Below are 14,801 nucleotides of genomic sequence, written 5' to 3'. Positions count from 1 at the left end.
AATTTAACAACCTTGACATTTTGTTTGGTGCAGAGAAAAAGAAGTGTAATTTTCGATTCTAACGGTATGGCTCGTGATTTACTAATTATACAAGTTTCTACGGTAACTTTAAAATTTGTTTTTGTTCTCTTAGTGCATGGTCTTATCGGAAGGAAAGTCATGACTCACCACCAATCAATGTAAGTATATGTTCGCTTGAAGGATTATTTTGGACGGTGTTGAGAGGATACACAATTGTATTTGCTTGAATGACCATTTTTACAACGTGTTGAAGTGTTAATCCAAGAAGAAGAGGTTGCAATAGATATATCACCTCCAATAATGAATGAAGTAGATGAGGGTGAATTTGAAGAGTTAGCATATTAAAAATGTTCGACTTAATGATGACGACCAATTTCAAGTCTATACTTGCTAGTATTTTCAATTTCGACGTTTATGTTTTTATGTAATTCGAAATTCAAACTATGTTGTTTCTTATTTGTATTTTAAAATCAAATATAATACGAATATTAATTTGGCCGAAGTAAAATTTGAGTAAAAATTAGGTATTTTTACCGGTTTAACCGAAAAATGTTAGACCGGTTATCTCTTTGAACCCCAAAAAACCGATCAAAAAGTGGTTAGATTTTAACTGGAAATCGATACAAAAAAAAGCCATTTAACTAGCAAATGTGCACCTCGATTATAATTGGTCTGTTTTCACGATTTCCTAATGCTTTTGTGGTTCTTATATATATATATATATATATATATATATATATATATATATATATATATATATATATATATATATATATATATATATATATATATATATATATTTATTTATATTTTTTATTTTTTTATTTTTTTATTTTTTTTTTGTTGGGACCAGGATCCTCAGCAACATCAGGATCTCGGCTAATTACCGTTATTATTTTTATCAATATTTATAACGGTCATATTTTGTCTGTAACTAACACGTGTGTAGAAGTAGTCAATGGAAGACCAATTCTCAATTAAGAATCATTTCAACTATGTTAAAGACTCGGAATACTTGTTCAAATAACGTTCATCAAGCTGGTCATAAAGGATCCCAAAAATATTGGACATCTTGTTGGCTAGATTAGACTATAAATTGATACTTGTAATCTGCACACAACACATTGTTCTTTAGCTTAGGCTTACTCTACGAAATTCTCTACTCGTTCTTACTAAGAACTCATTGTAATCTTTACTTTATATCAATAAAATCATCAAGGCGGGTGATCAGTATCACCTCCCAAGATTTTATGCCGGAGATCCTAACAAGGATCAAGGGCTTTCCTTGTAAACCATCGTGTCACTTTTCTTTCACTACTTCCTATTACACAATCTGAACATCACAGCCTCTCATTCAATTTGGTTGATTAGTACTTGTGTAATTTTTGACCAAAACAATTTGGCGCCCACCATGGGGTCGTGGTGTTCAAAATCCTCGAAAAAATCATGTCTACACAACCAATCCTCTCTTCATCCTCGGCTCCTTCCATTCCAACCAAAAACCTACCACCTCCTCCGAGTGGACCCTCCACTCAGAGGAAAACGCCCGACACTTCCAAGAAAAGCACCCCCACAATCGCTAATCCAGGAAGTTTGGGATCCTCAGGGCTCCAGGATCCGACTGCCTCAGTCACTACCGCAGAACTTTTCGCTATGATGAGGAAAATGACGCAACAGGTGACCCAACAGCAGGAGGAGAATAGAGCACTACTCAAAGAAGTGGAGAGGATGAAGGCAGAATTTCATAAATCCCAGGAAACTACGCGCACAGTTATGCAACCAAGGATCCTAGACTTCAGTAATGCAGGATCCTCTGAAAATCTCCAGAAGGACACAATTCCTACCACTGTGGTGTCGCGCTGAGGGCATCTATGCACAACCGAGCGTCCATGATCAATGATCTCAATGAGCCTTTCAACACTCCTAAAAACCTTGACTCTAATAACTTCTTAAACATCAATACTATTAATACTAACTACACTAATGTTGATGCAAGAATAAACCCGAAAATGGCTAGGGAACTTCAACAACTAAGACAAATGATCTCCAGTGTACCCGGAGTGGTCCAACCAATACCAGAAGCATCCCTTACAAGCCACAAGATCTCAATATTTGCTCCTGCGATAGCCGATACCGAAGTCCCTAAATGCTTCCAAACTCCCAACATGAAGCTATGCGATGGGACTACATATCCCGAAGAGCATATAGCCCAATACAGAGAAAGGATGGAGATCATTCCCATCCCAGGGCACTTGAAGGAAGCTTTCCTATGCAAAGGCTTTGGTTTGACTCTTACAGGATCAACCCTCAAATGTCTACTAAACGTTCCCCCATACTCTATTACTTCATTTGCACACTTAGTCAATATCTTTAATAACCAATTTTCTTACAGCAAAACCTTCGAGAAGATCACTAGTGATCTCTACCGGGTGGTTCAGGATCCTAAGGAAAAACTTAGGGACTTTGTTAACAGGTTTGGCAGGGAAGCTCTGAGCATCCCCAACATTGACATGGCCACTGCTATGGAAGCTTTAAAAATGGGATTAAGAAAGGATTCACCCTTCTACGAAGACCTTGTGATGACCCTATGCAAAAGATTGGATGAAGTCAGGTGTTGGGTATTGAGGTTCATAAGGCTTGAAGAGGATAGAGAGATCCAGAAGAGAAGCAACCCTTCGGATCAGTATGAGAACCCCAAAAGGAAGGCCGAATCCTCAACTCAAAGATCCTACAAATCAAAGCCCTACTCCGAGCCGGATCATCACAAGGTTAATGCCCTTGAAGATGGAGGAGAAGAAGAAGAACTTCCTAAAATCACTGACTATTGTTTTTCTATGGATATTTCAGGTGTAATTCATGTCATGCAGGATCTTGGAGATAAAGAAAGATGGCCAAACAGAGATAGCAAGTCCACCGCTTGGAAAGGAAAGTCCAAATAGTGTGCTTACCATGAAGACTTTGGCCACATGACGGAGGACTACATAGCTTTACGAAGAGAAATCAGCTACCTCCTTAGCAAAGGACACCTCAAGGAGATCCTCGGGAGCAAAAGAGAAAAATCCAAAGAGAACAGCCAAGATGATCGCAAGATCCCGGAGAAACCAGGATCTCCACCCTCTGACGCTAAGATAATTAACGTTATCTAAGGCGGATCTAACATCTGTGGTACCTCTTATTCTCAGGCTAAAAGACACGTCAATGTCTCCAAAACAGAAAAGGAGGATAGTCCACGAAAGAATACCATGGTTAGTAGTGAAAAACAAATTACGTTTGACGAGACCGACAGGGGAGGAATTCAGGATCTTCACCATGACGGACTCGTGATAACACTGTACATGGCCAACCATTTCGTCAGAAGGATCCTCGTTGACGGAGGATCCTCGGTCAATATCATACTCCTAGATGCACTGAAAATAATGAACATCCCAGAATCAGAGATAGTCAGAAGATCCTCAGTCCTCATAGGATTTAGCGGGGAAACAAAACACACAGTTGGAGAAATAAAGCTGCCAATATACATCGAAGGGGTAAACTCCATACAAAATTTATGTGTTATTGACACCCTGTCTTCTTATAATGTGATACTAGGTAGACCATTGATCCACGAGATGAAAGCGGTTCCATCAACATACCATCAGTGTGTGAAGATGTAACATCCATAAAAATCAGGACAATTTAAAACTTTTTCAATCATTCAAACCATTAAGTTATTACAAAGTGTTTCCAAATAGTTTAGACATCAGAGTATCCCAGAAATCAAGATCATAAAAATGAGAGGAGGTGCACGATCACGCCTTCGCCTTCCCACGATCATCTGAAGTACCTGAAACAAAATCCAAAACTGTAAGCCCGAAGCTTAGTGAGTTCCCCCAAAATACCCATACACATAACAATATACACAAAATCACAAACAACATACTATGGGTCCAATCAACCATCGGGTTAGAATACCCCAGGCCCTCAACGATCGGGTTGGAATGCCAACTTACTATGGGTCCAGTCATCCTTGGGATGGTATACCCTCGGCCCACAACCATCGGTTTGGAATGCCCACATACTACGAGTCCAATCATCCTCAGGATGGAATACTCACGGCCCACAACCATCGGGTTGGAATGCCCAGGTCTGTTGGCTCTCACACAAAGCAGATAAGCCTCAACCACTAATCAAACATGTGCACATATATATCAGATAATCACATAACAGTCTATAGACAGGCAAACCGATCTAATAGATCATAACAGCATAATACATCCTATCTGCCAGGATACCGATCTAACAGATCATAATAGCATAATAACATCCTATCTACCAAGATACCGATCTAGCAGATCATACGATACTCTAGCATATAACATATCAGGATAACAATCCAAAAAGGGTCGGCCTTGGTGCCTTAGACCCTTGAGTATAGTGAGGAAAACTCACCTCACAATGTCGAACTGTAGTGATCAGAGCAAACTCTCGAATCACAACCACAAACTCCACCACCTATATTCACCATAGGACCACTTCCATAAATTCCCGATTTACTAAAATACCCCCAGAAGTCAAACTGGTCAACCCTTGGTCAAAGTCAAAGTCAACGGTCAAGGTCAACAGTCCATGTTGACCCAACTCGTCGAGTGCAGCTCACTGACTCGTCAAGTCCTTCCAGAACTCGAGAAATCGTGAAACCCCTAGTTGACTCACCGAGTTTCCAACCAACTCGTCGATTCAATGTGTGTCTAAATATCGGGAAACCCTAACTGACTCGTCGAGTCTTCTTACTGACTCGCCGAGTTCATGTGGAACCAATACAGGCAATCTTCATCCGACTCGTCGAGTTGACCAAGAAACTCGTAAAGTCCCTTCAGTCCATTTCTCATTTAGACGTTTTTAAGCTACCCCAAATCTCCAAATTGCAGATCTAACCTCCTAGGGCATGGTTTCCATGTAAAGTTGCAAACTTTACATACATTCATGGTCCTAAATGCCAAAACCAAGCTAAGGAAAAGGTTTAACCCAAAGAGAAGGGCCAATGCTTGCTAAATCTGATAACTTTATGACTATAGGGACCAAGAGGAGTCCAGATCTGAAGTCACAACTTCAGATCATGCCCAATACCCAAATTGACTCACAAATGTGCTAAAAATTGGCCCTAGACCTATGCATGAATAGATCTAGCTAAAGATAAGCCAAGGTAATGACTTGTTACCTTCAAAATGATGCCAAGATGAAGTAGAGTCAGATCCACAAGCTTCTCTTTGCTCCAAGATCCTTAGACTTCAAACCTTCTTCACAAAATGCACCAAAAGCACTCTTTAAATCTCACAAACACTCAAGAACAAGGCTTAGACTGATTAGGGTTTCTTCTGCCGTCAAAAGGTGGTAAGGCGTTGGAGGAAAGGACTTAAGGTCCTTTAAATAGGGTGCAAACCCTAAAAATTAGGGTTTACATGCACAACCCCTACTCGTCGAGTCGGGGTCCTTCGACTCGTCGAGTAGGAGTCATAAACCACACGGGCCAACTAGGTTCGACACGACGAGTTGGGGCCTCCAAATCGTCGAGTTCCCTCAGCAAAATGAATATAAAGCTTTTGAAAATTATACCTGGGAGTCGGGGTGTTACAGAAGATGCCCACTACCTGGGGGACAGTGAAGATCATGGGAGATCAACAAGAATCTAAAGAATGCTACAAAACCTCTATGAAATCTACGAGTAAACCCCAACAAGCATAGCAATTAAGGCAGGGGGCACGACATGTTCTAGAGACAAAGGAACAAGATGTAAAGGAAGTGTCCCTGGGCATCGAGGATTCTGAAGCCAAAGTCCTCATAGGATCCTCAATGCCTGATCAGATCGAGCGGGATCTACTGAATTTCTTAAAAACCAGAAGCAAGACATTCACATGGAAACACGAAGATATGACAGGTATAGTGTAACGCCCGTAGATCCGGGCTAGTCAATTTAGAGACGATAAGCATCAAAAATGTCTTTTTGATGGAAGATTATTTAGAAGGATTAATCTTAACTAAGTTGTAGTATGTGTTATAAGGATTTCGTACATATAAAGAACGCCGAAATCCGAGTTATAACGAAGAAGTTATGACCTGTCGAAGTTTCGCGACAGAACCGGCATGACACAGCGCGACGTAAATAGTGAATTTATGTTAGAGTGATGTTTGGCCTTATCAATCTAAATGAAAGTCATAGAATACGTTAAACCGAGAGCGTGCATAAAAAGAACGCCCAAATCTGACTTCGTATGAGGAAGTTATGATTTTTCGAAGTTTCGGCTTAGCAGTGTACAGCCCGAAGTTCGAATATGAGATCGAGAGATATTTAGCCGAAACAATCTAAACGAGAATTGAAGATCTCGTCGATAGTAGTCCAACGACGGAAAGACAGACGAAAACGGACGTCAGACGAAGGAGTTATGAGTTTATAACGGAGTTTTCCTGTCCCGGCCTACTAAAAATAATATAAAAATAATATAATATAAATAAAGTCAAAATTAGCCGACAAAGTCTAAATGAAAGTTGTAGATCTTGTTTTTACCTACGCGTCGATATAAAGAACGTCGAAAACGGAGTTCGTATGCAAAAGTTATGGATTTCTGAAGTTCGGGGGTGAAACCCCAAAATAGGAATGACAACGGGGCGGGGCATGATTTCCCAAACCCGAACCCGATTTTTAAATGTGTCCCCGACCCAGACCCGATACCCGATGGGTTTCTTATCGGGGCGCCCCGTCGGGGCTAAAAAATTCCCCGAACCCGACCCTAAACCCGAAACCCGATAAGTACCCGAAAACCCGACCCAAAAACCCGAAAAATGGCAGAAAAATAATTGGAAAAACTACAATTACAGAATGAGAAATTAAGAAGTTGCATAGGCTTAAAATACCAAATAAGTTCTTAAATCATTTAACCAAATAGTACAAAACAACAACCAACCAACCAAAACAACAAAGTACAAAATACGAAAAACTACTTCATCACAATAATACATTACCACTTAAAATTAAAACAAACTCAAAATCAAACAAAATCATCCAAACTTGTTGTCCTGCTTTCTTTAGTGTTTTCCTACAAAATATTAAACAAACTCAAAATCAAACCAAATCGTGGAAACTATATAAAATTAATATTCATAGAAGTGTCGTTTTACCTCTTCCACATCATAATCAAATTCAACAAAACGACAATATGCCTCGGTCTCTTCAGAACATGTTGCTGTATATAAGAAAATATAAAAGCAATTTAACAAAAATATTATTAACAAAAATATCATTCAATTTCATATTCCATTTTATATGCATGAATCTCGCTGCTGCTGCAACTGATTTAGTTTGCAGATCAATTTTTACTAATATGAATCTTATAAATCTCGGTAAATTCACATCTCAAATTTGAATTTTTCCTATAAGTTACCAATATGAAATCATTGCATGTGTCTTCCATATTTTTGTATGCTTGAAAAAATGGCACTTTGGACTAACATGTCACATTTTGATGAATAAATACCTGGTCTTATTATCATTAATATTCTTTTATACTGCTGTTGATTCTAATGTTCTAATGTTCACTACGATCAGAAATCAGGGTAACCTATATGTTCTAATGTTCATTTGAAAAGAAATCAACTAATATATGCATTTGAATATCAGAAATCAGATTCATCGGTACAAATAATAACTTCAAATCAGCTCAAATCCATCAGAAATCAGAATCCACTTCAGAATAATAAAAAATAATTCATAAACCATATTCGAAATCATCTTAAACATAAACAGAACAGGTGTGTCAAACAGATAATCAAAAATCAGAATTCAATTTAACATAATAAAAAATCAATTTGAAATCAGATTCGAAATCATCAAATAATCAGAAACATCATTAAATCTTAAATGGATTTGGAACTTATTCTTACCTGGATTTAGATTGTGTCGAACAGATGTACTTCGAGCCTTCGATTTTGAGTATGCAATTGTCGATTCTTCAAACGATTGTGAGGAAAGTTAACGAGACAACGATGAACGATCGACTAGAGAGGCTGCGAGGGGACATGGGTGATAGACGAGTGCAACGAGGCATGGAGGGAACTGGATTCGATTTCGAGTCTTCGATGAAATGGAACGAGCTTAGGAATCAGGCATTCAAGTCTTATGATGTCGGCTGGAAGAGATTAGAGAAGGCAGAAGGGAAATAGAAATCGATAAGTGGTAACGTGATTTTAGGGTTAGAGTATCTGAGGGGCTTAAATGTGTGTGTGTATATATATATATATATATATATATATATATATATATATATATATCGGGGCGGGTCAGGTCGGGGCACACATACCCCACTCCCTGCCCCGAACCCGAAATAAATACCTGATAACGACCCGATTCCCGACCCGTTACCCGATAAGTTCGACCCGACCCGGCCCGAAATCTTCGGGAATCGGGTTTTCCCGTCGGGTTCGGGTTTTTTTGCCATCCCCTACCCCAAAACTGTCAGAGACCACGACGTGAAATCAGTGGTCACGACGTGGCATGTCTTCTGACGCCTCCTGGAGTCTGCCAGACCCAACTTGCGATGACGCATGCAGTGACGATCAAGTCCACGACGTGAAAGTACTGTTCACGACGTGGAAAATGAGAAATTTGCCCTATAAATAGAAATCAAGGGCCAGCCGATTATGGTTGCTCCATCTCTTCTCTCCCACTCCCGATACACTCTTTAAGCCCTATTTTAACCCCCCGAAGCCCCGGTATCAACCCCGAGACCCGAAGCAAGTCCCGAAGCCCGAAGATCCCGAGAAGAAAAGAGTTTCCGAGTCGAAGCTCTGCCTGCGAGAAGCCCGGTGTGTGAAGATCTTCTAGTTTCACCGAAGAAAAACTACTTCTACAAGCCGTAGTGCTGTCCGATCATCTTCTGATCAAGTGAGTGTATAGTCACTTTCTTCTATCACATAATTATGAAGTATTTGATATGAAATACGTGTTATGTGTACATATTGTTGTTTATATGTGAGAATGCATATTCACTTTCTTCTAACTCATAGATATGATTTATTCTCTATGAGATACGTGCTAGGTGTTATATATTGTTTGTCTATTTGAGATGGGCGTGGAAATTGATGTTTTATATAAGTATTAAATGATTTAAACTGTGTAAGTATTTATATCTACGAAAATGTTGGGTAGAACATGGGTAGATGGGATAGTTGGTGTGTGATGAAATTAGCGCCTATTGTTAAGTAAACCTTGGTGACTATGGAGTTAGCGCCTACTATTAAGTAAACCTTGGTGACTATGGAGTTAGCGCCTACTGTTAAGTAAACCTTGGTGAATATGGAGTTAGCGCCTACTGTTAAGTAAACCTTGGTGACTATGGAGTTAGCGCCTATTGTATAAACCTTGGTGACTATGGAGTTAGCACCTACTGTTAAGTAAACCTTGGTGACTATGGAGTTAGCGCCTACTGTTAAGTAAACCTTGGTGACTATGGAGTTAGCGCCTATTGTATAAACCTTGGTGACTATGGAGCTAGCGCCTACTGTTAAGTGAACCTTGGTGACTATGGAGTTAGCGCCTGATAGCTATGGATTTAGTACCTGAGAGATAAATGTTGGTAACTATGGACTTAGTAAATGATAGATAAACTTTGGCAGCAATGGACTTCGTGCCAATTCCTTAGATAAATCCTTAGGAATGAATGGATGAAGGATAGTTGATTCTTAGGGTAAACCCTTAAGAAATAAAGGAGATATGGGGTTGGGTGTTTGGGTTGATTGTTTGATGATTGAATATAATAAATGTATTATTGTGGGTTGAAAACCCTATATGCTCACCAGGCTCCCAAGCCTGACCAACTCAGTTTTCTTTGTATCACAGGTATCGATGTGAATACCCATTTCACTGAGAGATTAAAAGAGATGTAAATCACTAGTGTAAATGAATGTGTGATATGTTTATGCTTATGTGTCTGTATCGGAACATGACATCCCGAGGTTTTATTATTAAATAAAAATACATTCTCTTTGAGAAATGTTTTGATAAGTTATTATCATATCTTGTTTTGGGAACAAATTCTGCAACCGTTTTCTTTAAACGATCACTCTGATTTATAAAACAAAGCATAAAAAATCGGTCTTTTCTGGCCGTGAAATTGGGGATGTCACAAATAGGCAAAAATATTATTACTCATAAACTTAATATTGATCCTTCGTTCAGACCAACACACCAAAAGAGAAGGAAGTTTGCACCCGAAAGGAATCAAATCATCCAAGAGTAAGTAGTGAAGCTCCTCAAAACAGGGATGATCAAGGAAGTAAAATTCCCAAGATGGCTAGCTAACGTGGTTGTCGTACAAAAGAAAAACGGAAAATGGAGAGTGTGTGTAGATTACACGGATCTCAACAAATCTTGTCCTAAGGATCCTTTCCCTTTACCACATATTGACTCTATGATAGATGCGACGACTGGCCATGAAATCCTGACCTTCATGGATGCTTCAGTAGGATTCCAACAAATCCAAATGGAACCATCAGACCAAGAAGTACTGCATCCATAACACCAACAGGGAGATCTAGCCTATACACCACCTTGCCAACCCTGGCAGTGATCCTGAATGGCCTGATGTATCGGGGACCTAACTTCCCCCTCTTCCTGAAGAGAATCACACCCTTCCAGGGTGAGACCTTTAGGAGTACCATGTCACCGACCTGAAACTCCAACTCAGATCGGCGCCGGTCGGTGTAACTCTTCTGCTGACTCTGTGCGGTCTGTGACCACTATCTAATCTGCTGAATCATCTCGGTAGTCTGCAGGACTACCTCGGTCCGACCCATCACCCTATTATCGATCTCACCCCAAAAGATTGGGGTGCGACATCTCCGTCCATACAACAGCTCATATGGTGGAGCACCAATACCGGAATGAAAGTTGTTGTTGTAGGAGAACTCTGCAAGGGGTAGGTAGGAGTCCCAGCTCCCACCGAAGTCAATAACGCAGGCTCTCAGCATATCCTTGAGAGTTTGTATGGTCCGCTCACTCTGGCCGTCTGTCTGCGGATGATAGGTTGTACTGAACTGCAGTCGTGTGCCCAGTTCTTCGTGGAACTTCTGCCAAAAACGGGAGGTAAACCGAACATCACGGTCTGAAACGATAGAGACCAGGACCCCATGGCGAGTGACAATCTCGCGTATATACACATTGGCCAGCTTCTCGGCCGATGATCTCTCCCGAATGGGCAGAAAATGAGCACTCTTGGTCAATCGATCCACGATGACCCATATAGCGTCGAACCCCTTTGTCGTTCTCGGCAATTTGGTGATGAAGTCCATCGTGATCTGCTCCCATTTCCACATGGGAATCTCTAGAGGCTGCAGCTTGCCATGCGGCCTCTGGTGCTCGGCCTTGACCATCCTGCAAGTCAAGCACCTTTCCACGTACCAAGCGATTTCTCACTTCATGCACGGCCACCAGTAACTCAATCGCAAATCTCGGTACATCTTGGTGGCCCCCGGGTGAATAGAGAAGCTAGACTTATGAGCCTCCTCCAGAACAATCTGTCTGACCCCACCAGACATCGGAACCCAGACCCGACCGCAACGGGTCAACAATCCCCGACTATCCTGCAAAACCGGGTGTTCTCACCCCTAATCCTCTCGAGCTTCCAATTCTTTTGTCGCATACCCTCAGCCTGAGCTTCCCTGATCAGGCTCACAAGTGGAAAATCCATTGATATCCTCATACATGTCACTGGAGCAGAAGGTCCAGCTGACTTGCGGCTCAGAGCGTCTGCAACCACGTTCGCTTTACCAGGATGGTAAAGGATCTCGCAGTCATAATCCTTAACCACGTCAAGCCACCTGCGCTGTCTCATGCTCAGGTTCGGCTGATCCATGATGTGTCTCAGGCTCTTGTGGTCCGTGTATATGGTTAAGCGGACCCCATAGAGGTAATGTCTCCAAATCTTGAGAGCGAATACCACTGCTCCCAACTCCAAATCATGGGTAGGGTATCTCGTCTCGTGCGGCTTCAACTGTCGTGACGCGTAGGCTATCACCCGTCCTCTCTGCATGAGGACCGCTCCCAGTCCTGTGATGGATGCATCATAGAATACTGCAAAATACTCAACTCCCTTCGGGAGAGTCAATATTGGAACCTCATAAAGTCGTCGTCTGAGGGTCTCAAACACCCTCTGCTGCTCAGGGCCCCACCGGAAATCCACCCCCTTCCTCTTCAGACGAGTGAGGGGTATTGCAATCTTGGAGAAATCATGTATGAATCTCCGGTAGTACCCTGCCAATCCCAAGACGCTCCTGATATCCGATGGAGATTTCGGAACCTCCCACTTCATAACGGCCTCGATTTTTGCCGGATCGACCAAAATCCTCTCCCGGTTAACGAGATGTCCAAGGAACTGAACCTCTCGTAACCAAAACTCGCACTTCGAGAAGTTGGCATACAGCCATTCTCGTCTCAAGACTCCCAATAGCTCTCGAAGATGCTCATCATGCTGCTCTCGAGTCTTGGAGTACACCAAGATATCGTCTATGAACATGATGACCGAGCGATCGAGCATCGGTCTGCAGACCCGATTCATCAGGTCCATAAATATTGTTGGCGCATTGGTGAGCCCAAACGGCATCACCACGAACTCGTAATTTCCATAACGAGTCGGGAACGCGGTCTTCTCCACGTCCTCCTCCCTAACCCTGACCTGATGGTACCCAGACCTCAGATCTATCTTGGAGAACCAAGATGATCCCTGCAACTGATCAAAAAGATCATTTATCCTCGGGAGTGGATAACGGTTCTTCACCATCAACTTGTTCAACTCCCGGTAGTCATTGCACATCTGGTGTGAACCATCCTTCTTCCTGACGAAGAGGATCGGCGCTCCCCACGGAGAACTGCTAGGATGAATGAACTGCTTGCCCAACAGTTCCTGCAGCTATGATGACAACTTCTGCATCTCTGGTGGTGCCAATCGGTACGTCGCTTTGGCGATAGGGGCTGCACCTGGCACTAGGTCGATCCTAAACTCGACCTGCCTCTCCGGAGGCACTCCGGGTAACTCCTCCGCGAACACGTCAGCAAACTCCCTGACTACTGGAACCTCTGAAACTGAAATCTGATCCCTGACCCGCGTATCCACCACATACACTAAATAACCCGCACACCCGTGCTGAATGTACTGTCGATCCCTGGCAGCCGAACAAAACCCTGATCCCAATTTGGTGCCCTCGCCGTAGACAATCAGTTCTCCCCCACTTGGGGTTCGAACTACCACTTGCTGACCCCCGCAGTCGATCATGGCACCGAAGCGACTAAGTCAGTCCATACCCACGATTACACACACTTCCCCTATGGGAATCAGAATCAAGTCTATCGGGAAAGATACCCCAAAGATCTCCAACACGCAACCCCGATAGACTGAAGAAGCGGAAACCCCGTGTTCGTTGGCGATAGAGACTCACAACGGACACTCTAGCTCTCCTACCGGCAAACCGAACTCCCTACTAAATGTCTGAGAGACAAACGACCGACTCGCCCCCGAGTCAAATAATACCAAAGCAGGTAAGGAGTTCACTAAAAATGTACCTAATCACAGGTACAAACATAAAACATACATAATCAGTAATATAAGGGATAGAAACATACCAGCAACCACGTCTGGTGCTACCCTCGCCTCCTCTGCTATAAGCTAGAAGGCGCGTCCCTGCGCCCTCGGGGGCGCTGCTCTACCCTGACTCCCGTCAGTAATCCTCAGTGTAGCCGGCGCGGGAGCTTGCGCCGGCTTGGCGGCTAGTAGGGGACACTGGGCCTTCATATGGCCCACCTGCTCACAATGGTAACGTAGTCTGACCCCAGAAGCTGGAGTCTGCTACCTACAATCCCTCGCAATGTGGCCCTGCTTGCCACACATGTGGCACCCACTACCAGATCTGCAAACCCCCGAATGACCCTTCTCGCACTTTCCACAAGTGCGGCCATGCTGGCCTCCTGACCTGGAATCAGCGGTCTTAGACCGCTTTAGCGCCGGCTGTGACAATGTCGGGGCCTGCCGCTACTCCCTCAACTGCAGATCAATCTCTAGCTCACGCCGCCTAGCAGCCTCCTGTAAATCCAGCAAGGTATCGCAATGCTGGGTAGCAACAAACTGTCGGATGTCAGTCTTGAGCATGCTTAGATAACGTGTCATCTGAGCCTGCTCAGAAGCAAACTCCGGGAAAAACATCGCCTTCTCAGTGAACATACGGGTGATCTCCGTCACCGACTCTGCATCCTGTCTCAAATCCAGAAACTCCTGAGCTAGCCACTCTCGCTCGACCTGTGGAATATAGCAAGCGCAGAACATATCCCTGAACTGCTCCCAAGTAACTGCATCTCTCTTCTCATCAGTGTACGACCCTGTCATCAATCTCCACCAGTCCTTTGCTCCGGACCTGAGTAGGTTCAGAGCACACCTGACCCTCTGGTCAGTAGGACATGAGCACGTGAAGAAGCATCCCTCCACATCCGATAGCCACCTCATGGCTACAATCGGGTCCTGAGTCCCATCAAAAGTTGGGGGCTTCGTGCTATCAAAGTCCCAGTACTGAAAATCCCGACTGGATCCTTCCCCTGCCGCTGTTACAGTTGTTGTAGCTGCTGCGGCAGCCGTCTCAGCTAGGGCTGCATATATGTCATCAAAATACTCCATCATGGCGGTTTTAATAGACACAAAGATCTCTGGAATCTGACCCCGGACAATCTCGACCACCTCCTCGCGGATGATCTCCCTGACATGATCCTC

The sequence above is a fragment of the Lactuca virosa genome, chromosome 1, assembly GCF_052849685.1.
Source record: "Lactuca virosa cultivar CGN04683 chromosome 1, Lactuca_virosa_CGN04683_v6, whole genome shotgun sequence".
NCBI lineage: Eukaryota > Viridiplantae > Streptophyta > Magnoliopsida > Asterales > Asteraceae > Lactuca > Lactuca virosa.
This window is presented reverse-complemented; position numbering follows the sequence as displayed.